Source organism: Bufo bufo, chromosome 2 (assembly GCF_905171765.1).
Source record: "Bufo bufo chromosome 2, aBufBuf1.1, whole genome shotgun sequence".
NCBI classification, from domain to species: Eukaryota; Metazoa; Chordata; class Amphibia; order Anura; family Bufonidae; genus Bufo; species Bufo bufo.
In genome coordinates this window covers 795,016,350-795,042,061 of record NC_053390.1, presented here as the reverse complement: position 1 = coordinate 795,042,061, position 25,712 = coordinate 795,016,350, and positions in this window count along the sequence as shown.

Below are 25,712 nucleotides of genomic sequence, written 5' to 3'. Positions count from 1 at the left end.
TTTGTGCACCTCATCAGGGATGCGGACCCATTGACTTAAATGGGTCCTCAATCTGGAAAGTCCGAAGCGGAACGGAGGCGTGCCTCCATAGGGTTTCTACCTATGCCTCCGTACCGCAAAAAAGTAGTGGATGCAGTACTTTTTTGTGGTGCGGACGATCGGATGCGGATCCCATTCAAGTGAATGGGTCCTGCCTCCGCCTCTGCATACGGTGGCCCTACAGTCAGTGCCCGTGAATTGCGCAAATTGCAGTCCGCAGCACGGGCCCGGCCGACACACCTTCATGTTCAAGAGCCCTTATGGAATTCTAAAGGAACTCATACACATTAGAGGAAAGGTAGTTGAACCTGCTGATTTGTCCAGCTTGGGTACCTATATAATATGTCTGGGTGTGTGATGGCAAATTTTTTGGAAAAGAAGAATTGGGCATATTGATTTCAACATGCTTGATCCTGTATTCTCAGAGGTGTCTGGCGGCAGCTATTATCCTCTTGCCACTGACAGAACAAGCAGGCTCAGTTACGTTTATGTATAGGGCACTTGGAGAAAAAAGCTGTCACTCGAATGAGCATTTAGCCCAAAGTACATTGGAAACCTTAATGGTGTGACTCAAAATTAAAACTTATCACCAAGTTGCACCTAGCTGCTGTATTGGACAGTTGTACTGATGCTCCATTCAAATGGGGGACACGAAAACCCCATTCTTGTGATTGGTGGAGATCCAAGCGGTTGGACCTCCACCAACCAGATATGTCACCTATCTTGTAGATTTTGAGCCAAAGCCTTTAGGTTAATAGAGGGAGTCACCAGTTCAAGCCCTTCATCTATTAACCAGAGTGGACAGCAGCTACAAAAAGCATCTCTGACCCAGCAAGAACTAACTAGTCCAAGCTCATTGACCATAATAATTGTGTATTACTTAATTTGCCCTGTGGTGGTGCTGAAAGGAAATGGAACACTTACTGCCAGGTTCATCTTAAGATTACAACCTTATGATCATGAATTGTTTATAATGGAGAATCCAATGAAAGTGAACCCGTCCCCTCTCCTGACATGTCTGCTTTAGTAACTACCTGCATCCCCCATGTAATAACAATTCTGAAGCAATTATTCTCATGACTCTATGTTGTGTCATCCCTGCTAGAAGTTATGAACAAATTACTAGCAGTTTACAAGTTGGGGGTATGCAGATGATGCAGAATTGTTATTACATGGGGGATGCAAGTAGTTACTAAAACAGACATGTCAGGTGAGGGGACTTGTCCTCTTTAAGGAACCAGTAGAGTTATGCTTCCGGCACAGGTAATTTTCAGTTTGGGTCCCAATAAAAAACTTAGCATAACCATTAAATTGAAATATCAGCGCATTTCTTAATCATCCTGGTGTAGTAGACCGCCATTCACAGCTCATTACAATTACTGATAAATCCACCTAATCGTCTAGAAGCATTATTACCCACACCGGGCCCATGTAAGACTAGGAAAAGAAGAGACTTAGCATGAGACAGACAGCTGTCTAATAAATCACACGCAGAGCTACTTAAGGAAAATGTCGTAAAATGAGATGAAATACCTGTGCCGGCAGTTAGTGTATTTTCCATTAACTGACAAAACTTTAAAGAGGATTGATGTAGAGCGGCTTATACAGGCAATCCGAAATGTCAACTTCCCTACATTAGTATGATCGACTAAGTCATCACTTTGTAGAAACTATTACACGATGGGTGGAGAGCCCATCAAATCAGTCAGACTATGGAGGAACCTCTATAAAAAGCTTTCATGTGGGAAAGAAGACGAAATACTGTAAGCAAGATCCTTGTGGTGGGGGATAAGAAGTGAAATGAGGGAAAGTGATGGACCTTATGACATATTGGAAGGGATTAGAACCAATAACTGAAGCCTTAAGTGTGTAGACCTCGATGGTTTTCTCAGTCTCACTAGCTAGCTGTGTGTTTGCTACTCTGGATCACTGACCTTTGCCTGTTTCTTCGACATTGCCTCTGACATGACCTCCTGGTATTTGACTCTGCTAGCTTGTGACCTCGCCTTTGCCTGCTGACTTTGTCTCTGACGGTATCTCCTGGTTTCACTTTAATATGTATTTGTATCTGATTTGGGATTCTGATCCGGGGCTGGTTTTTCCTGTCTGGTTTTCATCTCTTTCTGTCTTACTACTCTTTTCCCATTTTGGTTTAGGCCCCTTTACTTAGCTAAGAAGGGACTGTCGTCTAGTTGTGGTCCGTCACTTAGGACAGATCGTGCAAGTAGGTAGGGACAGTGGTGCAGGTGGAGCATAAGGCTTCACTGTTCCCTATCCTTTCATGACACCTAATCCTTGTCAGATCCCATTATAGTCAATGGGGATCCGACAGTGAGTGGCTGTGTCCAGTAGTTCACAATGCATATGTGAACCTAGCCTAACCACCAAGTGTTGTGCCTCAATATTGTGTTCAACCAATATGTTTGTGTTCCCTGTGAGAGACTCTAACTGTTTGTTACCTTATTTTGAACAAACCGCTCATCTGGGCAATTGTAGAACAGTTCTATCCTTGTCCGTAATGCTGGCAAGAATAGGACATGTTCTATATTTTTGCAGATGGCACGGAATGGACTTATGGATGCGGACAGCACATGGTATGCTGTCCACATCTTTTGTGGCCCCATTGAAGTGAATAGGTCCGCATCCAACCCACAAAAATACAGATTGGATGCAGACAAAAACAACGTTCGAGTGGATGAGCCCTTAGGGAAAACTTGCTAAGTCAATGTGAATCATTGATCCATCCTCCAGTGTTGGTCAATGGCTACACCCACACATTTCTTAACCCTCTTAGGGTACAGCCACATGGTCAGGTTTCCTATTGCAGTTTTGGAAGCCCAAATCAGGAGTGGATCATAAAAGGGTAGAAAGTATAAAGGACGGATACGACTTCTCTTTTTTTAAATTCACTCCTGGTTTTGGCTTCCAAAACTGCATCAGGAAACCTGACCATGAGGCTGTACCCTTACAAGTGGAAACCACAGTAAGTGAGGGTGCAAGAACCTCAACACCAGTGTTGGGCGAGCATGCTCGTCCGAAAAAACATCACAGTGTTTGGCCGTACATCGCGTGTGCTCGAGCGCGATGCTCGAGTATCATCCCTGCACCTTTGTTGGCTGCTACGCAGCCAATAAACGTGCGGGGAAGTACTGAAACTCACTGTAATGCCACAGCCATGTTGGTTACTGGCATTACAGTGATTGGCTGGCCGGAACGCGTCATCGGGTGCTATATAGCACCCGATGACACGTGGTTCGGCTCAGTCTTAGTCAGGGCGAGCTTCAGCAGAAGGGACAGATAGTGTAAGGACAGGAATTGTTTTTTTTTAGGCAGGGTTTAGTGTTAAAAGGTGTTAGGGAACCAAAAGTCCTTTTAAGGACTATTGTTTTATCTGGCTGCAATATATATTATTAGCGCAACCTGCGCTAAATTGAGTGCAATTGTTTGGCCACTGATGACAGTGAAACAACCTCTGCTACATCTGTTGCGTTACATTTGCGCATCCTAAATATCTGTGACATTCAACGGCAGCAGAATTGTTTAGCCGCTGCTGACAGCGACATTACCTGCGCTACATCTCCTGTATAGCGTTTGCGCATCCTAAATATCTGCGACATTCAGTGTAATTTTTTCACCGCTGGTGACAGCGACATTACCTGCGCTACATCTCCTGTATAATGTTTGCGCATCCTAAATATCTGTGACATTCAGTGTAATTTTTTCTTAGCCTCTGGTGACAGCGACATTACCTGCGCTACATCTCCTGTATAACGTTTGCGCATCCTAAATATCTGCGACATTCAGTGTAATTTTTTCACCGCTGGTGACAGCGATGTTACCTGCGCTACATCTCCTGTATAACGTTTGCGCATCCTAAATATCTGTGACATTCAGTGTAATTTTTTCTTAGCCTCTGGTGACAGCGACATTACCTGCGCTACATCTCCTGTATAACATTTGCGCATCCTAAATATCTGCGACATTCAGTGTAATTTTGTCACCGCTGGTGGCAGCGACATTACCTGCGCTACATCTCCTGCATAACGTTTGCGCATCCTAAATATCTGTGACATTCAGTGTAATTTTTTATTAGCCGCTGGTGACAGCGACATTACCTGCGCTACATCTCCTGTATAACGTTTGCGCATCCTAAATATCTGTGACATTCAGTGTAATTTTTTCTTAGCCGCTGGTGACAGTGACATTACCTGCGCTACATCTCCTGTATAACGTTTGCGCATCTTAAATATCTGTGACATTCAGTCAAATTTTTTTGCCACTGGTGACAGCGACATTACCTGCGCTACATCTCCTGTATAACATTGACGCATCCTAAATATCTGTGACATTCAGTCTAATTTATTTCCGTATACACTTACAAAACCTGCGCTACTGTACGTGTGACATACTTGCAAGCATATACTGTATACCATTTAATATGCTCAAGGCAAGCAGTAAGGGACGGAGAAGTGACCCTGCTGCTGATGGTGCACGCAGAGGCCGTCGCCCTGGGAGCGGTGAAACTGTGCCTGCTGCCAGAGCACAAGAAACACACTCATCAACGATACCTAGCTTCATGTCCCAGTTTGCAGAGCGGGCCAGGACACCACTCTTGAAGTCACACCAGTGCGACCAGGTGGTCGATTGGATTGCAGCAGATAATGCTTCCAGTCGGTTAAGCACCACCCTGTCTTCCACAAACTCCAGTCTCAGTAGCCAAGAGTCTGGTCAACAGAATCCTCACCCTGATCCTCCTTCCTCCCACCATGGTGAATCTTGGCAAACAAGTGATCCCACACTCGGATATTCAGAGGAGCTCTTTTCATCGCCATTACTTGATTTGGGCCTCTCGCCAAGCCCGCTTGAAGAGAATCATGAGGAGATCTTGTGCACTGATTCCCAAACTCTTGAGCATCCACAGTCAGAAGAAGATGATGGTGGGGAACGGCAATTAGTGTTTCACGAGGCGGATGATGATGATGAGACACAGTTGCCAATAAGTCAATGGCAATTTGTGTCTCCATAGGTTGATGATGAGGATGAGACACAGTTGTCAATAAGTCAGGTTCTTGTTAGGTCAACAAGTCAGGAGGATGACCAGAGTGAGTAAGTGGAAGAGGAGGTGGTGGACGATGAAATCACTGACCCAACCTGGGAAGGTGGCAAGCCGAGCGAGGACAGCAGTAGAGAGGGGGAGTGATCCGCAGCACTGCAACAGGCTGGAAGAGGCAGTGGGGTGGCAAAAGGGAGAAGACGGGCCACACCAAACAGGCCCACAACTGTTCCCTGGAGAACCCCCTTGCGGCCTTGCCAAGTGTTAGGTGTTCCGCAGTCTGGCGCTTTTTTGAGGAAAGTGCGGACGATAAAGGAATTGCCATTTTTAACCTGTGCCGTACCAAAATGAGCAGGGGCATGAACACTAGCAACCTCACCACCACCAACACGATCCGCCACATGGCATCAAAGCACCCTAATAGGTGGGCCGAACGCCTGGGTCCACAATCAGTGTCTGCGGGTCACACCACTGCCTCCGCTTCCCCTGTGTTACGTGCTGCCCCTGTCCAAGACGCAGTCCCGGATGCCTCCCGCTCTGCACCTGGACCTTCGCAAACACCATCAGCTAGCACATTCACTTCTGTGTCCCAGCCCAGCGTACAGATGTCCATACCCCAGGCCTTAGAACGAAAGCGCAAATACCCAGCCAGCCACCCACCGGCCATAGCACTAAATGCGCACCTTTCAAAATTGCTGGCCCTGGAAATGTTGCCATTTAGGTTTGTGGACACTAAGACTTTCCACAGCCTGATGGCGGCAGCCGTCCCTCGTTACTCAGTCCCCAGCGGCTGCTATTTTTCCTGGTGTGCCGTCCCCGCCTTACACCAGCATGGGTCCCGTAACATCACCCGTGCCCTGACCACTGCAGTTATTGGGAAGGTCCACTTAACCACTGACACATGGACAAGTGCTTTTGGCCAGGGACGCTAAATTTCCCTGACGGCACACTGGGTGAACATGGTGGAGGCTGGGAGCGAGTCGTACCCTGGGATGGCACAGGTGCTACTGACGCCAAGGATTGCGGGCCCTACTTCCATCAGGATTTCCGCCACCACCTACATTAGTGTCTGCAACCCCCCTTCTCCTCCTCCACCACTTCCACCTCCGAATTCTCATCTTGCAGCACCAGTGAGCGATCAGTCAGTAGCTGGAAGCCGTGTAGCACTGCAGTGGGGAAGCGGCAACAGGCCGTGCTGAAACTAATTTGCTTTGGTGACAAACAGCACACCACCGAAGAGCTGTGGCAAGGTATAAGGAACCAGACTGAGCTGTGGCTCCCGCCACTCAACCTACAACCAGGCATGGTTGTGTCTGATAATGGCCGTAACTTGGTGGCGGCTTTGGAGCCCGGCAAGCTCACACACATACCATGCCTAGCCCACGTGTTCAACTTAGTGGTTCAGCGGTTTCTCAAACCCCTACCCCAATTTGCCTGAGCTACTGGTGAAGGTGGGCCGCGTGTGTGCCTATTTCCGCAAGTCATCGACAGCTTCCGCCGGTCTGGTCACGCTGCAGCAGCGCTTGCAATTGCCAGCTCACCGACTGTTGTGCGACGTGAGCATGTGCTGGAACTCCACGTTCCACATGTTGGCCAGGCTATGTGAGCAGCAGAGGGCAGTAGTGGAATACCAGCTGCAACATGGTCGTCGCCTTTCCAGTCAGCTTCCGCTCTTCACAAGCGAGGTGTGGGCATGGATGTCTGACCTCTGAGGTTTTACGCAACTTTGAGGAATCAACACAGATGGTGATCAGCGATGCCGCTATTATAAGTGTAACCATCCCACTTCTGCGTCTACTGAAACGCTCGCTGCTCGCAATGAAGGTGGACCCTTTGCATGTGGAAGAGGTAGAAATGGGGGAAGACATTACACAGGTTGATAGCGAGACCACCCTCAGTTCGTCTTCTCAGCGTGAATTGGATGATGATGAGGAGGAGCAGGAGACGGTTGCCTCCGCTTCAGAGGGTAGTACCACTGGCGTAACTATAGGGGTCGCAGCGGTCGCGATTGCGACCGGGCTCCTAAGCCAGTGGTACTATTTATAAGATGCAGTGCATCTTATAAAGGGAATACTAGCGAGCGCTTCCATAAGGGGAGCGCTAACTAGTCTGCAGGAGGAGGGGGAGAGAAGCGCTGTGAGCACTGTACAGTACTTAACCCTCCTCCTGCTTGCTCTTCTCAGGGCCGGCGCTGCTGTGTCCTGGCTGCCTGCAGCGTCAGGACATACAGAGCGCACTCTGACCTGACGCTGCAAGAGGTCAGGTGACTTCAGCGCGGCCCTGAGAAGGGAAGACAGCCAGGACAAGGAGAGTGGCGGCAGGAGAGGTAAGTTACTTTATTATTTTACAGTCTGATCTGAGGTCTGATATGAGGTCTAATGGGGGGTCTGGAGAGGTCTCATCGGGGGTCTGGAGAGGTATAATGGTCTGGAGTGGTCTATAGGGGGTCTGGAGGTCTTACTGGGGGGTCTGAAGTGGTCTAATGGGGGTCTGGAGGTCTGACTGGGGGGTCTGGAGGTCTGACTGGGGGTCTGAAGTGGTCTAATGAGGGGTCTGGAGGTCTGACTGGGGGGTCTGGAGGTCTGACTGGGGGTCTGAAGTGATCTAATGGGGGGTCTGGAGGTCTGACTGGGGGTCTGAAGTGGTCTAATGGGGGTCTGGAGGTCTGACTGGGGGGGTCTGGAGATGTCTGACTGGGGGTCTGGAGAGGTCTGACTGGGGGTCTGGAGAGGTCTGACTGGGGATCTGGAGGTCTAATGGGGGTCTAATTATGGGTCTAGAGGTCTAATAGTGGTCTGATTGGGGGTCTGGAGGTCTAATGGGGGTCTGATTGGGGGTCTGGAGGTCTAATGGGGGTCTGATTGGGGGTCTAAAAATCTAATGGGGGTCTGGGGGTCTGATTGAGGGTCGGGAGGTCTAATGGGGGTCAGATATGGGGGTCTGGAGGTCTAGTGGGAGTCTGGAGGTCTAATGGGGGTCTAGAGGTCTGATATAGGGGCCTGGATGTCTGATATGGGGGTCTGGAGGTCTAATGGGGGTCTTAATATGGGGGTATGGAGGTCTAATGGGGGTCTTATCTGAGGTCTGATATTGGGTCGGGGTCTTACATGGAGGTCTAATGGGGGTCTGATCTGAGGTCTAAAACTGGGGTCTTATATGGGGTCTGACATAGAGGTCTAAAGGGGGTTTGGTCTGAGATGGGGGATCTCATTTAGGGTTTTATATGGGGGTCTGATCTGAAAGGAAGGGGGGATTTTTTTGTACTAGCGCACAATATAAAGGGGTGTTTTTGTACTGACACAGGGGTGTGTGGTACCAGTATTTTCAGGGGTACTGTTTCTGCAGGAAAGTATTGGGGAGCACAGTATTGGGGGAGCCAGGATGGGGTGTTGAGAAGGTGAGGAGAAGGATGGAAAAGTAGGAAAGTAAGATGTCTGTTTGTTAAACTCTGCAGAGACGAGGTGCGGCTGAAAGAAGTCACCATGGCGGTCTGGTCTGATAGGAGAAGAAGAGGAAAGAGAATATCTACAGAGAAGAGAAGTCACTGGATGTAAGAGTGGCACTGTATTACCCTGTATGTTCTGTAGCGCTGTATGTAATGTTTTCCAAGTATGTCTTTAAAGGGGTTGTCCGCTTTTTTTTTATGAGCGCTGCCTTCTCTGCTCTGTTTACCTGCTAATCATTGCAAATGCTACAGCGAGCAGGTGAACAGAACAGAGAAATCAGCTCTCATATGAGAGCTGCCCTCTCTTCAAATAGCTGATCGTCGGGGGTGCCGGAGGACCCCGGCTGATCTGATATTGGTGACCTATCCTGAGAATAGGTCATCAGTAGAGTTGAGCGAACACCTGGATGTTCGGCCGAACTTCCCGGAAATGTTCGGGTTCGGGATTCGAACCCGACCCGAACTTCGTCCCGAACCCCATTGTAGTCAATGGGGACCCGAACTTTTGGGCACTAAAAAGGCTGTAAAACAGCCCAGGAAAGAGCTAGAGGGCTGCAAAAGGCAGCAACATGTAGGTAAATCCCCTGCAAACAAATGTGGATAGGGAAATGAATTAAAATAAAAATAAAAAAAATAAAAATTAACCAATATCAATTGGACAGAGGTCCCATAGCAGAGAATCTGGCTTCACGTCAGCAGAGAATCAGTCTCTTCATGTCATAGCAAAGAATCTGTCTTCATGTCAGCAGAGAATCAGTCTCTTCATGCCATAGCAGAGAATCTGGCTTCATGTCAGCACAGAATCAGTCTTCATGTCATAGCAGAGAATCAGGCTTCACGTCACCCACCACTGGAACAGGCCACTGTCACACATTTAGGCCCCGGCACCCAGACAGAGGAGAGAGGGCCCGTAACAGAGAATCAGGCCTTATGTCAGCGCAGAATCAGTCTTCATGTCATAGAAGAGAATCAGGCTTCACGTCACCCACCACTGGAACAGGCCACTGTCACATATTTAGGCACCGGCACCCAGACAGAGGAGAGAGGTCCCGTAACAGAGAATCTGGCCTTATGTCAGCACAGAATTAGTCTTCATGTCATAGCAGAGAATCAGGCTTCACGTCACCCACCACTGGAACAGGCCACTGTCACATATTTAGGCCCAGGCACCGAGGCAGAGGAGAGAGGTCCCGTAACAGAGAATCTGGCCTTATGTCAGCGCAGAATCAGTCTTCATGTCATAGCAGAGAATCAGGCTTCACGTCACCCACCACTGGAACAGGCCACTGTCACATATTTAGGCCCAGGCACCCAGGCAGAGGAGAGAGGTCCCGTAACAGAGAATCTGGCCTTATGTCAGCACAGAATCAATCTTCATGTCATAGCAGAGAATCAGGCTTCACGTCACCCACCACTGGAACAGGCCACTGTCACACATTTAGGCCCCGGCACCCAGACAGAGGAGAGAGGTCCCGTAACAGAGAATCTGGCCTTATGTCAGCACAGAATCAGTCTTCATGTCATAGCAGAGAATCAGGCTTCACGTCACCCACCACTGGAACAGGCCACTGTCACACATTTAGGCCCCGGCACCCAGACAGAGGAGAGAGGTCCCGTAACAGAGAATCTGGCCTTATGTCAGCGCAGAATCAGTCTTCATGTCATAGCAGAGAATCAGGCTTCATGTCACCCACCACTGGAACAAACCACTGTCACATATTTAGGCCCAGGCACCCAGGCAGAGGAGAGAGGTCCCGTAACAGAGAATCTGGCCTTATGTCAGCACAGAATCAGTCTTCATGTCATAGCAGAGAATCAGGCTTCACGTCACCCACCACTGGAACAGGCCACTGTCACACATTTAGGCCCAGGCACCCAGGCAGAGGAGAGAGGTCCCGTAACAGAGAATTTGGCCTTATGTCAGCACAGAATCAGTCTTCATGTCATAGCAGAGAATCAGGCTTCACGTCACCCACCACTGGAACAGGCCACTGTCACACATTTAGGCCCCGGCACCCAGACAGAGGAGAGAGGTCCCGTAACAGAGAATCTGGCCTTATGTCAGCACAGAATCAGTCTTCATGTCATAGCAGAGAATCAGGCTTCACGTCACCCACCACTGGAACAGGCCACTGTCACACATTTAGGCCCCGGCACCCAGACAAAGGAGAGAGGTCCCATAACAGAGAATCTGGCCTTATGTCAGCGCAGAATCAGTCTTCATGTCATAGCAGAGAATCGGGCTTCACGTCACCCACCACTGGAACAGGCCACTGTCACATATTTAGGCCCAGGCACCCAGGCAGAGGAGAGAGGTCCCGTAACAGAGAATCTGGCCTTATGTCAGCACAGAATCAGTCTTCATGTCATAGCAGAGAATCAGGCTTCACGTCACCCACCACTGGAACAGGCCACTGTCACACATTTAGGCCCCGGCACCCAGACAGAGGAGAGGTTCATTCAACTTTGGGTTGCCCCGCAATATAAAGGTAAAATGAAAATAAAAATAGGATTGAATGAGGAAGTGCCCTGGAGTAGAATAATATATTGTTAAGGGGAGGTAGTTAATATCTAATCTGCACAAGGGATGGACAGGTCCTGTGGGATCCATGCCTGGTTCATTTTTATGAGCGTCAGCTTGTCCACATTGGCTGTAGACAGGCGGCTGCGTTTGTCTGTAATGACGCCCCCTGCCGTGCTGAATACACGTTCAGACAAAACGCTGGCCGCCGGGCAGGCCAGCACCTCCAAGGCATAAAAGGCTAGCTCTGGCCACGTGGACAATTTGGAGAACCAGAAGTTGAATGGGGCCGAACCATCAATCAGTACATGGAGGGGTGTGCACAGGTACTGTTCCACCATGTTAGTGAAATGTTGCCTCCTGCTAACACGTTCCGTATCAGGTGGTGGTGCAGTTAGCTGTGGCGTGGTGACAAAACTTTTCCACATCTCTGCCATGCTAACCCTGCCCTCAGAGGAGCTGGCCGTGAAACAGCTGCGTTGGCGACCTCTTGCTCCTCCTCTGCCTTCGCCTTGGGCTTCCACTGGTTCCCCTGTGACATTTGGGAATGCTCTCAGTAGCGCGTCTACCAACGTGCGCTTGTACTCGCGCATCTTCCTATCACGCTCCAGTGTAGGAAGCAAGGTGGGCACATTGTCTTTGTACCGGGCATCCAGCAGGGTGGCAACCCAGTAGTCCGCACACGTTAAAATGTGGGCAACTCTGCTGTCGTTGCGCAGGCACTGCAGCATGTAGTCGCTCATGTGTGCCAGGCTGCCCAGAGGTAAGGACAAGCTGTCCTCTGTGGGAGGCGTATCGTCATCGTCCTGTCTTTCCCCCCAGCCACGCACCAATGATGGGCCCGAGCTGCTTTGGGTGCCACCCCGCTGTGAACATGCTTCATCCTCATCCTCCTCCACCTCCTCCTCATCCTCGTCCTCCTCGTCCTCCAGTAGTGGGCCCTGTCTGGCCACATTTGTACCTGGCCTCTGCTGTTGCAAAAAACCTCCCTCTGAGTCACTTTGAAGAGACTGGCCTGAAAGTGCTAAAAATTACCCCTCTTCCTCCTCCTCCTCCTGGGCCACCTCCTCTTCCATCATCGCCCTAAGTGTTTTCTCAAGGAGACATAGAAGTGGTATTGTAACGCTGATAACGGCGTCATCGCCACTGGCCATGTTGGTGGAGTACTCGAAACAGCGCAACAGGGCACACAGGTCTCGCATGGAGGCCCAGTCATTGGTGGTGAAGTGGGTCTGATCCGCAGTGCGACTGACCCGTGCGTGCTGCAGCTGAAACTCCACTATGGCCTGCTGCTGCTCGCACAGTCTGTCCAGCATATGCAAGGTGGAGTTCCACCTGGTGGGCACGTCGCATATGAGGCGGTGAGCGGGAAGGCCAAAGTTACGCTGTAGCGCAGACAGGCGAGCAGCGGCAGGGTGTGAACGCCGGAAGCGCGAACAGACGGCCCGCACTTTATGCAGCAGCTCTGACATGTCGGGGTAGTTGCGAATGAACTTCGCAACCACCAAATTCAGCACATGCGCCAGGCAAGGGATGTGCGTCAAACCGGCTAGTCCCAGAGCTGCAACGAGATTTCGCCCATTATCGCACACCCAGCCACAACTCCTGTTCTATACCCAGCCACAACTCCTGTGCGGTGTGGGGCCTGTCCCCCAAACATATGAGTTTCAGAACGGCCTGCTGACGTTTACCCTGGGCTGTGCTGAAGTTGGTGGTGAAGGTGTGTGGCTGACTGGATGAGCAGGTGGAAGAAGAGGAGGAGGAAGCTGAGTAGGAGGAGACAGGAGGCAAAGAATGTTGCCCTGCGATCCTTGGCGGCAGAAGGACGTGCGCCAAACAGCTCTCCGCCTGGGGCCCAGCCGCCACTACATTTACCCAGTGTGCAGTTAGGGAGATATAGCGTCCCTGGCCGTGCTTACTGGTCCACATATCTGTGGTTAGGTGGACCTTGCCACAGATGGCGTTGCGCAGTGCACACTTGATTTTATCGGACACTTGGTTGTGCAGGGAAGGCACGGCTCTCTTGGAGAAGTAGTGCCGGCTGGGAACAACATACTGTGGGACAGCAAGCGACATGAGCTGTTTGAAGCTGTGTGTGTCCACCAGCCTAAATGACAGCATTTCATAGGCCAGTAGTTTAGAAATGCTGGCATTCAGGGCCAGGGATCGAGGGTGGCTAGGTGGGAATTTACGCTTTCTCTCAAATGTTTGTGAGATGGAGAGCTGAACGCTGCCGTGTGACATGGTTGAGATGCTTGGTGACGCAGGTGGTGGTGTTGGTGGTACATCCCATGTTTGCTGGGCGGCAGGTGCCAACGTTCCTCCAGAGGCGGAGGAAGAGGCCGAGGCGGCGGCAGCAGCAGAAGAGGCCGAGGCGGCAGCAGCAGAAGAGGTAGCAGGGGGAGCCTGAGTGACTTCCTTGTTTTTAAGGTGTTTACTCCACTGCAGTTCATGCTTTGCATGCAGGTGCCTGGTCATGCAGTTTGTGCTAAGGTTCAGAACGTTAATGCCTCGCTTCAGGCTCTGATGGCACAGCGTGCAAACCACTCGGGTCTTGTCGTCAGCACATTGTTTGAAGAAGTGCCATGCCAGGGAACTCCTTGAAGCTGCCTTTGGGGTGCTCGGTCCCAGATGGCGGCGGTCAGTAGCAGGCGGAGTCTCTTGGCGGCAGGTGTTCTGATTTTGCCCACTGCTCCCTCTTTTGCTACGCTGTTGGCTCGGTCTCACCACTGCCTCTTCCTCCGAACTGTGAAAGTCAGTGGCACGACCTTCATTCCATGTGGGGTCTAGGACCTCATCGTCCCCTGCATCGTCTTCCACCCAGTCTTGATCCCTGACCTCCTGTTCAGTCTGCACACTGCAGAAAGACGCAGCAGTTGGCACCTGTGTTTCGTCATCATCAGAGATGTGCTGAGGTGGTATTCCCATGTCCTCATCATCAGGAAAAATAAGTGGTTGTGCGTTAGTGCATTCTATCTCTTCCACCCCTGGGGAAGGGCTAGGTGGATGCCCTTGGGAAACCCTGGCAGCAGAGTCTTCAAACAGCATAAGAGACTGCTGCATAACTTGAGGCTCAGACAGTTTCCCTGATATGCATGGGGGTGATGTGACAGACCGATGGGCTTGGTTTTCATGCGTCATCTGTGCGCTTTCTGCAGAAGACTGGGTGGGAGATAATGTGAACGTGCTAGATCCACTGTCGGCCACCCAATTGACTAATGCCTGTACCTGCTCAGGCCTTACCATCCTTAGAATGGCATTGGGCCCCACCAAATATCGCTGTAAATTCTGCTGGCTACTGGGACCTGAGGTAGTTGGTTCACTTGGACGTGTGGCTGTGGCAGAATGGCCACGTCCTCTCCCAGCACCAGAGGGTCCACTAACACCACCACGACCATGTCCACGTCCGCGTCCCTTATTAGATGTTTTCCTCATTGTTCCCGTTCACCACAATTTTGAGAATGGCAACTTTGGGAATAGTTTTTCAACCCAGAACAAAAACTGTGCTTTTACGGTCACTACAAATAATTTGACCAGCTAAAACAGTACAGATTTGGTTGAATATAAATGTGAGGCCTTTTTTTTTTGCGCTGTGTGACAGGTATACGTTTAATCACAGAATTAGACTTGTATCTGCACGGTAGCGTGTGTGTTAAGTTTTTCTGAATGACACTATCAGCACCTTGAATCTAAGATATCCTTTTTGGGATAGATTTCAAGTAGGCCTGATATAGCATAAACTACTTATTTTGAGAATGGCAAATTTGGGAATAGTTTTTCAACCCAGAACAAAAACTGTGCTTTTACGGTCACTACAAATAACTTGACCAGCTAAAACAGTACTGATTTGGAGGAATATAAATGTCAGGTCTATTTTTTAGGCGCTGGGTGACAGGCTTAACTTGCCCCTGATGTAGTATATGGCCAAAAAATAACCACACTATTGATGGTTAAATGCACTTGGGTGACACAGGCTCAGCCTGCAGCTGATGTAGGATATGGCCAAAAATTAACCACACTGTTGATGGTTAAATGCACTTGGGTGACACAGGCTCAGCCTGCACCTGATGTAGTATATGGCCAAAAAATAACCAGACTGTTGATGGTTAAATGCACTTCGGTGACACAGGCTCAGCCTGCAGCTGATATAGTATATGGCCAAAAAATAACCAGACTGTTGATGGTTAAATGCACTTCGGTGACACAGGCTCAGCCTGCAGCTGATGTAATATATAGCAAAAAATAACCACACTATTGATGGTTAAAAGCACTTGGTGATAGCTTGTGCTGGCGCACCACAAGCCACAAAATGGCTGCCGATCACCCCAGAAAAAAGTGATATAAAAACGCTCTGGGCAGCCTAAAAAAAGGGAGCAATTCGATATTAGCACTTCAATGATCCACAGCTGCAGATCGATCACAGAATGAAGTCTTTTGGAGGAGTTAATCTGCCTAATCTCGCCCTAACGTCGCAGCAGCAACCTCTCCCTATGCTTCAATCAGCAGAGTGACGTGCAGCGCTACGTGACCCAAGCTTATATAGAGGCTGGGTCACATGCTGCACTGGCCAATCACAGCCATGCCAATAGTAGGCAAGGCTGTGATGGCCTCTTGGGGCAAGTAGTATGACGCTTGTTGATTGGCTGCTTTGCAGCCTTTTAAAAAGCGCCAAGAAAGCGCCGAACACCGAACCCGGACTTTTACGAAAATGTTCGGGTTCGCTCATCCCTAGTCATCAGTAGTAAAAAGAGAGGAACCCATTTAACAGTAGGACTGGAGGGAAGGGGGGGGGGGGTATTTCAATATTTGCCTTGGGCAGCAGAAAAGCTAGGTGCACCAGCGCTGAGTGAAAGGGGGGGCCCAAGCTGAACTCTTGCACCAGGGCCCATGAGCCTTTAGCTACGCCCCTGGGTAGTACCCATAGCAGGTTTATTCCATCTGTTCAGCGTGGATGAGCCAAAGAGGATGAGGAGATTGAAAGTCATCCTCCTGATCAGGACAGTGAAGTCTTGTCTGTTAGGACTCTGGTACACATGGCTGACTTTATGTTATGCTGCCTTTCCCGTGACCCTTGCGTTATTACTGGTTGTTCACCCTTCTAGACCCCCGCTACAAAGAGAACTTCTCATCTCTCATTCCTGTGGTGGAGAGGACTAGCAAAATGGTGCAATATCAGAAGGTCCTTGTGGAAAAATTGCTCCAAAAATTTCCAGCTGACAACGCTGGCTGCAGATTACGTAGTTCTTTGGGCAACCGAGGAGGGGAGACGAGGGGAACACACAGCAGTTCCAACAGAGGCAGGGCTCTCCAAGGCCTGAGACAGTTTCCCAGCCAGAGCCCTCACCCTGATGCGTGACCTAGTGTCAGAAGGAGGGAAAAGTTTTGGAACATGGTGAAGGCGTACGTAGCAGACCGTGTCAGCGTCCTCAGTGATCCCTCTGCGCCTTACAACTATTAGGTGTCCAAGCTGGACACATGGCACGAACTGGCGCTCTATGCCTTGGAGGTCCTGGCCTGCCCTGCCGCCAGCATTTTGTCTGAGCGGGTATTTAGTGCTGCTGGGGGCATAATAACTGATAAGCGCATCCGCCTGTCAACTGAAAATGCTGACAGGTTGACTCTTATAAAAATGAACAAGGCCTGGATTGCCCCTGACTTCTCTACTCCACCAGAGGAAAGCGGCTGAACATAAAGGCACTTTAATTGTATCTTTTATGGTGTATTGAATGCACTGTATTCCCATGCACCCCTTCCACCACAAAAAAGGGTATATGGTTCAATCTTCCTTTTCTCGTCCACCTCCTCCTCCATCATATCAACATGCTTATTAGGCTGCCCTCGCTCCTAATGTTTTAGAGGGTCAGCTCAGCAGCAGACCCTCACTCATAATGTTTTAGATGGTCACCAGCAGGCCCTCGTCCCTAATATTTTAGATGGTCAGCTCAGCAGCAGGCCCTTACCCATATTTTAGATGGTCACCAGCAGGCCTTCGCACCTAATGTTTTTGAGGGTCACCAGCAGGCCATCAATCATAATTTTTCAAGGGTGTGTATGATGCCCTCCTTTATGTGTAACAAAGGGTGTATTGGAGTGCCGGTTCCGTGTAACTTTTGGCAGCCCCTTCACTTAGTGCATAGGCTTTATGAGTGTAGAAGTCCCACTACATGAACAATTGTACCACAATGTGAATGAGGCCCTCCTTTATGTGATATACAGGTTGTATCGGAGTGCCTCTTCCTTGTAATTTTTGGCAGCACTTGCACTTCATATACAAGTAAATATACAGGAAAGAATGTTTTCTAACAATTTTTCCTCTAAAAACGATTTTATTTTCTGTTTGGTGCGTATTATTGCCAGTCTGTAAAAGTGGCGTACTACTCGGACAACATCGTTCCCAGCAGCGACCTGGGAGTCCAAGATGCATCCAGACATCCTCCCCATGCTGTTCCCAAACTATTTCGGTGGTGTTTCCATAAATTTCTGACCTTTTCGTGTGAACCGGACACCGTCCCCTCTTCAGAGCAGGGGGTGCCTGGTTTAATGCTCTTCCATTGGTTCTTCCATTGACTTCCATTGTGCTCTGGTGCTCTGTAGAGAACCCGAGCATCCCGAAGTGTTCTACTCGAGCACCCGAGCACTTTGGTGCTCGATCAACACTACTCAACACCTTTGTCTTTACCTCTGCCTTGGCTTTGAAGTAGTCACTGTAGGGTGTGGTCCTCATTCTTAGGGCTCATGCACAAGAACGTATTTTCTTTCCGCTTCCGTTCCGTTTTTTTGCGGACCGTATGCGGAATCATTCACTTCAATGGGTCCTCAAAAACAACGGAAGGTACTCCGTGTGCATTCCGTTTCCGTATTTACATTCCGCTAAAAAGTAGTGCATGTCCTATTATTGTCCGCAAATCACGGTTTGAGTCAATGGGTCCGCAAAAAATACGGAACACACACGGAACACATCCGTATGTCATTCGTATTTCATCCGTATTTTGCGGATACATACTGTAGAAATGCTATGCCCAGTCCATATTGCTCATGTGTTTGGTGATTAATAAATTACTGTTTCCGTTTCCGATCCGCAAAAAAACTGATCAAATACGGAAACCATACGGATATATTTTGTGCAATAAAGGAACGGAAGAGGACTTAAATCAGAGAGAAAAAAAAAACTCAGATACGGAACAACGGATCCGTGAAAAACGGACTGCAAAATAACAACGGTCGTGTGCATGAGCCCCTAGGCCTCTTGCACACAAACATTTTTTTTTCCGTTTACATTCCGTTTTTTGCATTCCGTATACAGACCGTATACGGAACCATTAATTTCAATGGATCCTCAAAAAAAACGGAAGGTACTCTGTATGCCTTCTATTTCCGTTCCGTTCAAAGATAGAACATGTTCTATTATTGTCCGCATAACGGACAAGGATAGTACTTTTCTATCAGGGGCCAGCTGTTCAGTTCCGCAAAAAAACGGAATTCACACGGAGGTCATCCGTATTTTTTGCGGATCCGTTTTTTGCGGACCGCAAAATACTAAAAAAGTCATACGGTCGTGTGCAAGAGGCCTTACAGACATTTCTTGATGTCTTAAGAAGCTGCAGTCTGCGGATGGATCTTACCTTTAATATCTGAACCAGAGATTGATTCCACTTCTTTGAAATGTGAATCTTAGTGCATGGGACAATATGCTTCCCGTTCCAGACTTCCGTCGGCGCCTGCCTGCAGACTTGGCTCAGACTCAGCTCCTTATTGTACATCATCATTTTTTTTAGCTGTCAGACGGGACCTAAAAAAATGAACAAGACTTTCCTTTGTCAGACCACCTCCATGGGCGATAATAACTTCCCGCAAACAAGTTTAGGCATCCATACTGCAGCAAGCCTAGAATACGGGTTGGCCCGGTTATGCCTCCATACCACATCAAGCATACTGGAGTCTCTAATGAGGTAACAGGTGGACGATGGTGAATATCATCATTGTACCAGTAGCAAACTCCTCAAGACGCTCTTCAAAGCCAATGGGAGATACTGCCATTCTGATAGGAGCCTGAACCGCCTTAAAGGGGTTGTCAGTTAATAAAAACTTATGGCTGCTTTCGCCAAAAAAAAAAAAAACAGCACCACACCTGTTCGTTCACTTGAATGAGCATGAGCTGTAAGGCCCCTTTCACACGGGCGAGTATTCCACGCGGATGCGATGCGTGAGTTGAATGCATTGCACCCGCACTGAATACCAACCCATTCATTTCTATGGGGCTGTTTACATGAGCGGTGATTTTCACGCATCACTTGTGCGTTGCGTGAAAATCGCAACATGCTCTATATTCTGCGTTTTTCACGCAACGCAGGCCCCATAGAAGTTAATGGGGTTGCGTGAAAATCGCAAGCATCAGCAAGCAAGTGCGGATGCGGTGCGATTTTCACGCATGGTTGCTAGGAGACAGTCTATTCACTGTATTATTTTCCCTTATAACATGGTTATAAGGGAAAATAATAGCATTCTGAATACAGAATGCTTAGTAGGTAGGGATGAGCGAACCCGAACTGTATAGTTCGGGTTCGTACCGAATTTTGGGGCGTCCATGACACGGACCCGAACCTGAACATTTTCGTAAAAGTCTGGGTTCGGGTTCGGTGTTCGGCGCTTTCTTGGCGCTTTTTGAAAGGCTGCAAAGCAGCCAATCAACAAGCGTCATACTACTTGCCCCAGGAGGCCATCACAGCCTTGCCTACTATTGGCATGGCTGTGATTGGCCAGTGCAGCATGTGACCCAGCCTCTATATAAGCTTGGGTCACGTAGCGCTGCACGTCACTCTGCTGATTGAAGCATAGGGAGAGGTTGCTGCTGCGACGTTAGGGCGAGATTAGGCAGATTAACTCCTCCAAAAGACTTCATTCTGTGATCGATCTGCAGCTGTGGATCATTGAAGTGCTAATATCGACTTGCTCACTTTTTTGAGGCTGCCCAGAGCGTTTTTATATCACTTTTTTCAGGGGTGATCGGCGGCCATATTGTGGCTTGTGGTGCGCCAGCACAAGCTACCACCAAGTGCATTTAACCATCAATAGTGTGGTTATTTTTTGCTATATCCTACATCAGCTGCAGGCTGAGCCTGTGTCACCGAAGTGCATTTAACCATCAACAGTCTGGTTATTTTTTGGCCATATACTACATCAGCTGCAGGCTGAGCCTGTGTCACCCAAGTGCATTTAACCATCAATAGTGTGGTTATTTTTTGGCCATATACTACATCAGGGGCAAGTTGAGCCTGTCACCCAGCGCCTAAAAAATAGACCTGACATTTCTATTCAACCAAATCTGTACTGTTTTAGCTGGTCAAGTTATTTGTAGTGACCGTAAAAGCACAGTTTTTGTTCTGGGTTGAAAAACTATTCCCAAATTTGCCATTCTGAAAATAACTAGTTTCTGCTAAATGAGGCCTACTTGAAATCTGTCCCAAAAAGGATATCTTACATTGAAGGTGCTGATAGTGTCATTCAGAAAAACTTAACACACACGCTACCGTGCAGATACAAGTCTAATTCTGTGATTAAACCTATACCTGTCACACAGCACAAAAAAAAACAGGCCTCACATTTCTATTCAACCAAATCTGTACTGTTTTAGCTGGTCAAGTTATTTGTAGTGACCGTAAAAGCAAATTTTTTGTTCTGGGTTGAAAAACTATTCCCAAATTTGCCATTCTCAAAATTGTGGTGAACGGGAACAATGAGGAAAACATCTAATAAGGGACGCGGACGTGGACATGGTCGTGGTGGTGTTAGTGGACCCTCTGGTGCTGGGAGAGGACGTGGCCGTTCTGCCACAGCCACACGTCCTAGTGAACCAACTACCTCAGGTCCCAGTAGCCAGCAGAATTTACAGCGATATTTGGTGGGGCCCAATGCCGTTCTAAGGATGGTAAGGCCTGAGCAGGTACAGGCATTAGTCAATTGGGTGGCCGACAGTGGATCCAGCACGTTCACATTATCTTCCACCCAGTCTTCTGCAGAAAGCGCATAGATGGCGCATGAAAACCAAGCCCATCGGTCTGTCACATCACCCCCATGCATATCAGGGAAACTGTCTGAGCCTCAAGTTATGCAGCAGTCTCTTATGCTGTTTGAAGACTCTGCTGCCAGGGTTTCCCAAGGGCATCCACCTAGCCCTTCCCCAGGGGTGGAAGAGATAGAATGCACTAACGGCAGTGGTGAGACCGAGCCAACAGCGTAGCAAAAGAGGGAGCAGTGGGCAAAAGCAGAACACCCGCCGCCAAGAGACTCCGCCTGCTACTGACCGCCGCCATCTGGGACCGAGCACCCCAAAGGCAGCTTCAAGGAGTTCCCTGGCATGGCACTTCTTCAAACAATGTGCTGACGACAAGACCCGAGTGGTTTGCACGCTGTGCCATCAGAGCCTGAAGCGAGGCATTAACGTTCTGAACCTTAGCACAACCTGCATGACCAGGCACCTGCATGCAAAGCATGAACTGCAGTGGAATAAACACCTTAAAAACAAGGAACTCACTCAGGCTCCCCCTGCTACCTCTTCTGCTGCTGCCGCCGCCTCGGCCTCTTCTGCTGCTGCTGCCGCCGCCTCGGCCTCTTCCTCCGCCTCTGGAGGAACGTTGGCACCTGCCGCCCAGCAAACATGGGATGTACCACCAACACCACCACCTGCGTCACCAAGCATCTCAACCATGTCACACGGCAGCGTTCAGCTCTCCATCTCACAAACATTTGAGAGAAAGCGTAAATTCCCACCTAGCCACCCTCGATCCCTGGCCCTGAATGCCAGCATTTCTAAACTACTGGCCTATGAAATGCTGTCATTTAGGCTGGTGGACACACACAGCTTCAAACAGCTCATGTCGCTTGCTGTCCCACAGTATGTTGTTCCCAGCCGGCACTACTTCTCCAAGAGAGCCGTGCCTTCCCTGCACAACCAAGTGTCCGATAAAATCAAGTGTGCACTGCGCAACGCCATCGGTGGCAAGGTCCACCTAACCACAGATACGTGGACCAGTAAGCACGGCCAGGGACGCTATATCTCCCTAACTGCACACTGGATAAATGTAGTGGCGGCTGGGCCCCAGGCAGAGAGCTGTTTGGCGCACGTCCTTCCGCCGCCAAGGATCGCAGGGCAACATTCTTTGCCTCCTGTCTCCTCCTACTCAGCTTCCTCCTCCTCTTCTTCCACCTGCTCATCCAGTCAGCCACACACCTTCACCACCAACTTCAGCACAGCCCGGGGTAAACGTCAGCAGGCCGTTCTGAAACTCATATGTTTGGGGGACAGGCCCCACACTGCACAGGAGTTGTGGCGGGGTATAGAACAACAGACCGACGAGTGGTTGCTGCCGGTGAGCCTCAAGCCCGGCCTGGTGGTGTGCGATAATGGGCAAAATCTCGTTGCAGCTCTGGGATTAGCCGGTTTGACGCACATCCCTTGCCTGGCGCATGTGCTGAATTTGGTGGTGCAGAAGTTTATTCGCAACTACCCCGACATGTCAGAGCTGCTGCATAAAGTGCGGGCTGTCTGTTCGCGCTTCCGGCGTTCACACCCTGCCGCTGCTCGCCTGTCTGCGCTACAGCGTAACTTCGGCCTTCCCGCTCACCCCCTCATATGCGACGTGCCCACCAGGTGGAACTCCACCTTGCATGTGCTGGACAGACTGTGCGAGCAGCAGCAGGCCATAGTGGAGTTTCAGCTGCAGCACGCACGGGTCAGTCGCACTGCGGATCAGACCCACTTCACCACCAATGACTGGGCCTCCACCAACATGGCCAGTGGCGATGATGCCGTTATCAGCGTTACAATACCACTTCTATGTCTCCTTGAGAAAACACTTAGGGCGATGATGGAAGAGGAGGTGGCCCAGGAGGAAGAGGGGTCATTTTTAGCACTTTCAGGCCAGTCTCTTCGAAGTGACGCAGAGGGAGGTTTTTTGCAACACCAGAGGCCAGGTACAAATGTGGCCAGACAGGGCCCACTACTGGAGGACGAGGAGGACGAGGATGAGGAGGAGGAGGATGAGGATGAAGCATGTTCACAGTGGGGTGGCACCCAAAGCAGCTCGGGCCCATCACTGGTGCGTGGCTGGGGGGAAACACAGGACGATGACGATACGCCTCCCACAGAGGACAGCTTGTCCTTACCTCTGGGCAGCCTGGCACACATGAGCGACTACATGCTGCAGTGCCTGCGCAACGACAGCAGAGTTGCCCACATTTTAACGTGTGCGGACTACTGGGTTGCCACCCTGCTGGATCCCCGGTACAAAGACAATGTGCCCACCTTACTTCCTACACTGGAGCGTGATAGGAAGATGCGCGAGTACAAGCGCACGTTGGTAGATGCGCTACTGAGAGCATTCCCAAATGTCACAGGGGAACCAGTGGAAGCCCAAGGCGAAGGCAGAGGAGGAGCAAGAGGTCGCCAACGCAGCTGTGTCACGGCCAGCTCCTCTGAGGGCAGCGTTAGCATGGCAGAGATGTGGAAAAGTTTTGTCACCACGCCACAGCTAACTGCACCACCACCTGATACGGAACGTGTTAGCAGGAGGCAACATTTCACTAACATGGTGGAACAGTACCTGTGCACACCCCTCCACGTACTGACTGATGGTTCGGCCCCATTCAACTTCTGGGTCTCCAAATTGTCCACGTGGCCAGAGCTAGCCTTTTATGCCTTGGAGGTGCTGGCCTGCCCGGCGGCCAGCGTTTTGTCTGAACGTGTATTCAGCACGGCAGGGGGCGTCATTACAGACAAACGCAGCCGCCTGTCTACAGCCAATGTGGACAAGCTGACGTTCATAAAAATGAACCAGGCATGGATCCCACAGGACTTGTCCATCCCTTGTGCAGATTAGATATTAACTACCTCCCCTTAACAATATATTATTCTACTCCAGGGCACTTCCTCATTCAATACTATTTTTATTTTCATTTTACCATTATATTGCGGGGCAACCCAAAGTTGAATGAACCTCTCCTCTGTCTGGGTGCCGGGGCCTAAATGTGTGACAGTGGCCTGTTCCAGTGGTGGGTGACGTGAAGCCTGATTCTCTGCTATGACATGAAGACAGATTCTGTGCTGACATAAGGCCAGATTCTCTGTTACGGGACCTCTCTCCTCTGTCTGGGTGCCGGGGCCTAAATATGTGACAGTGGCCTGTTCCAGTGGTGGGTGACGTAAAGCCTGATTCTCTGCTATGACATAAAGACTGATTCTGTGCTGACATAAGGCCATATTCTCTGTTACGGGACCTCTCTCCTCTGCCTGGGTGCCTGGGCCTAAATATGTGACAGTGGCCTGTTCCAGTGGTGGGTGACGTGAAGCCTGATTCTCTGCTATGACATGAAGACAGATTCTGTGCTGACATAAGGCCAGATTCTCTGTTACGGGACCTCTCTCCTCTGTCTGGGTGCCGGGGCCTAAATATGTGACAGTGGCCTGTTCCAGTGGTGGGTGACGTGAAGCCTGATTCTCTGCTATGACATGAAGACTGATTCTGTGCTGACATAAGGCCAGATTCTCTGTTACGGGACCTCTCTCCTCTGCCTGGGCCTAAATATGTGACAGTGGCCTGTTCCAGTGGTGGGTGACGTGAAGCCTGATTCTCTGCTATGACATGAAGACAGATTCTGTGCTGACATAAGGCCAGATTCTCTGTTACGGGACCTCCCTCCTCTGCCTGGGCCTAAATATGTGACAGTGGCCTGTTCCAGTGGTGGGTGACGTGAAGCCTGATTCTCTGCTATGACATGAAGACAGATTCTGTGCTGACATAAGGCCAGATTCTCTGTTACGGGACCTCTCTCCTCTGCCTGGGTGCCTGGGCCTAAATATGTGACAGTGGCCTGTTCCAGTGGTGGGTGACGTGAAGCCTGATTCTCTGCTATGACATGAAGACAGATTCTGTGCTGACATAAGGCCAGAATCTCTGTTACGGGACCTCTCTCCTTTGTCTGGGTGCCGGGGCCTAAATATGTGACAGTGGCCTGTTCCAGTGGTGGGTGACGTGAAGCCTGATTCTCTGCTATGACATGAAGACTGATTCTGCGCTGACATAAGGCTAGATTCTCTGTTACGGGACCTCTCTCCTCTGTCTGGGTGCCGGGGCCTAAATATGTGACAGTGGCCTGTTCCAGTGGTGGGTGACGTAAAGCCTGATTCTCTGCTATGACATGAAGACTGATTCTGTGCTGACATAAGGCCAGATTCTCTGTTACGGGACCTCTCTCCTCTGCCTGGGTGCCTGGGCCTAAATATGTGACAGTGGCCTGTTCCAGTGGTGGGTGACGTGAAGCCTGATTCTCTGCTATGACATGAAGACTGATTCTGCGCTGACATAAGGCCAGATTCTCTGTTACTGGACCTCTCTCCTCTGCCTTGGTGCCTGGGCCTAAATATGTGACAGTGGCCTGTTCCAGTGGTGGGTGACGTGAAGCCTGATTCTCTGATTTGACATGAAGACTGATTCTGCGCTGACATAAGGCCAGATTCTCTGTTACGGGACCTCTCTCCTCTGTCTGGGTGCCGGGGCCTAAATATGTGACAGTGGCCTGTTCCAGTGGTGGGTGACGTGAAGCCTGATTCTCTGCTATGACATGAAGACTGATTCTGCGCTGACATGAAGCCAGATTCT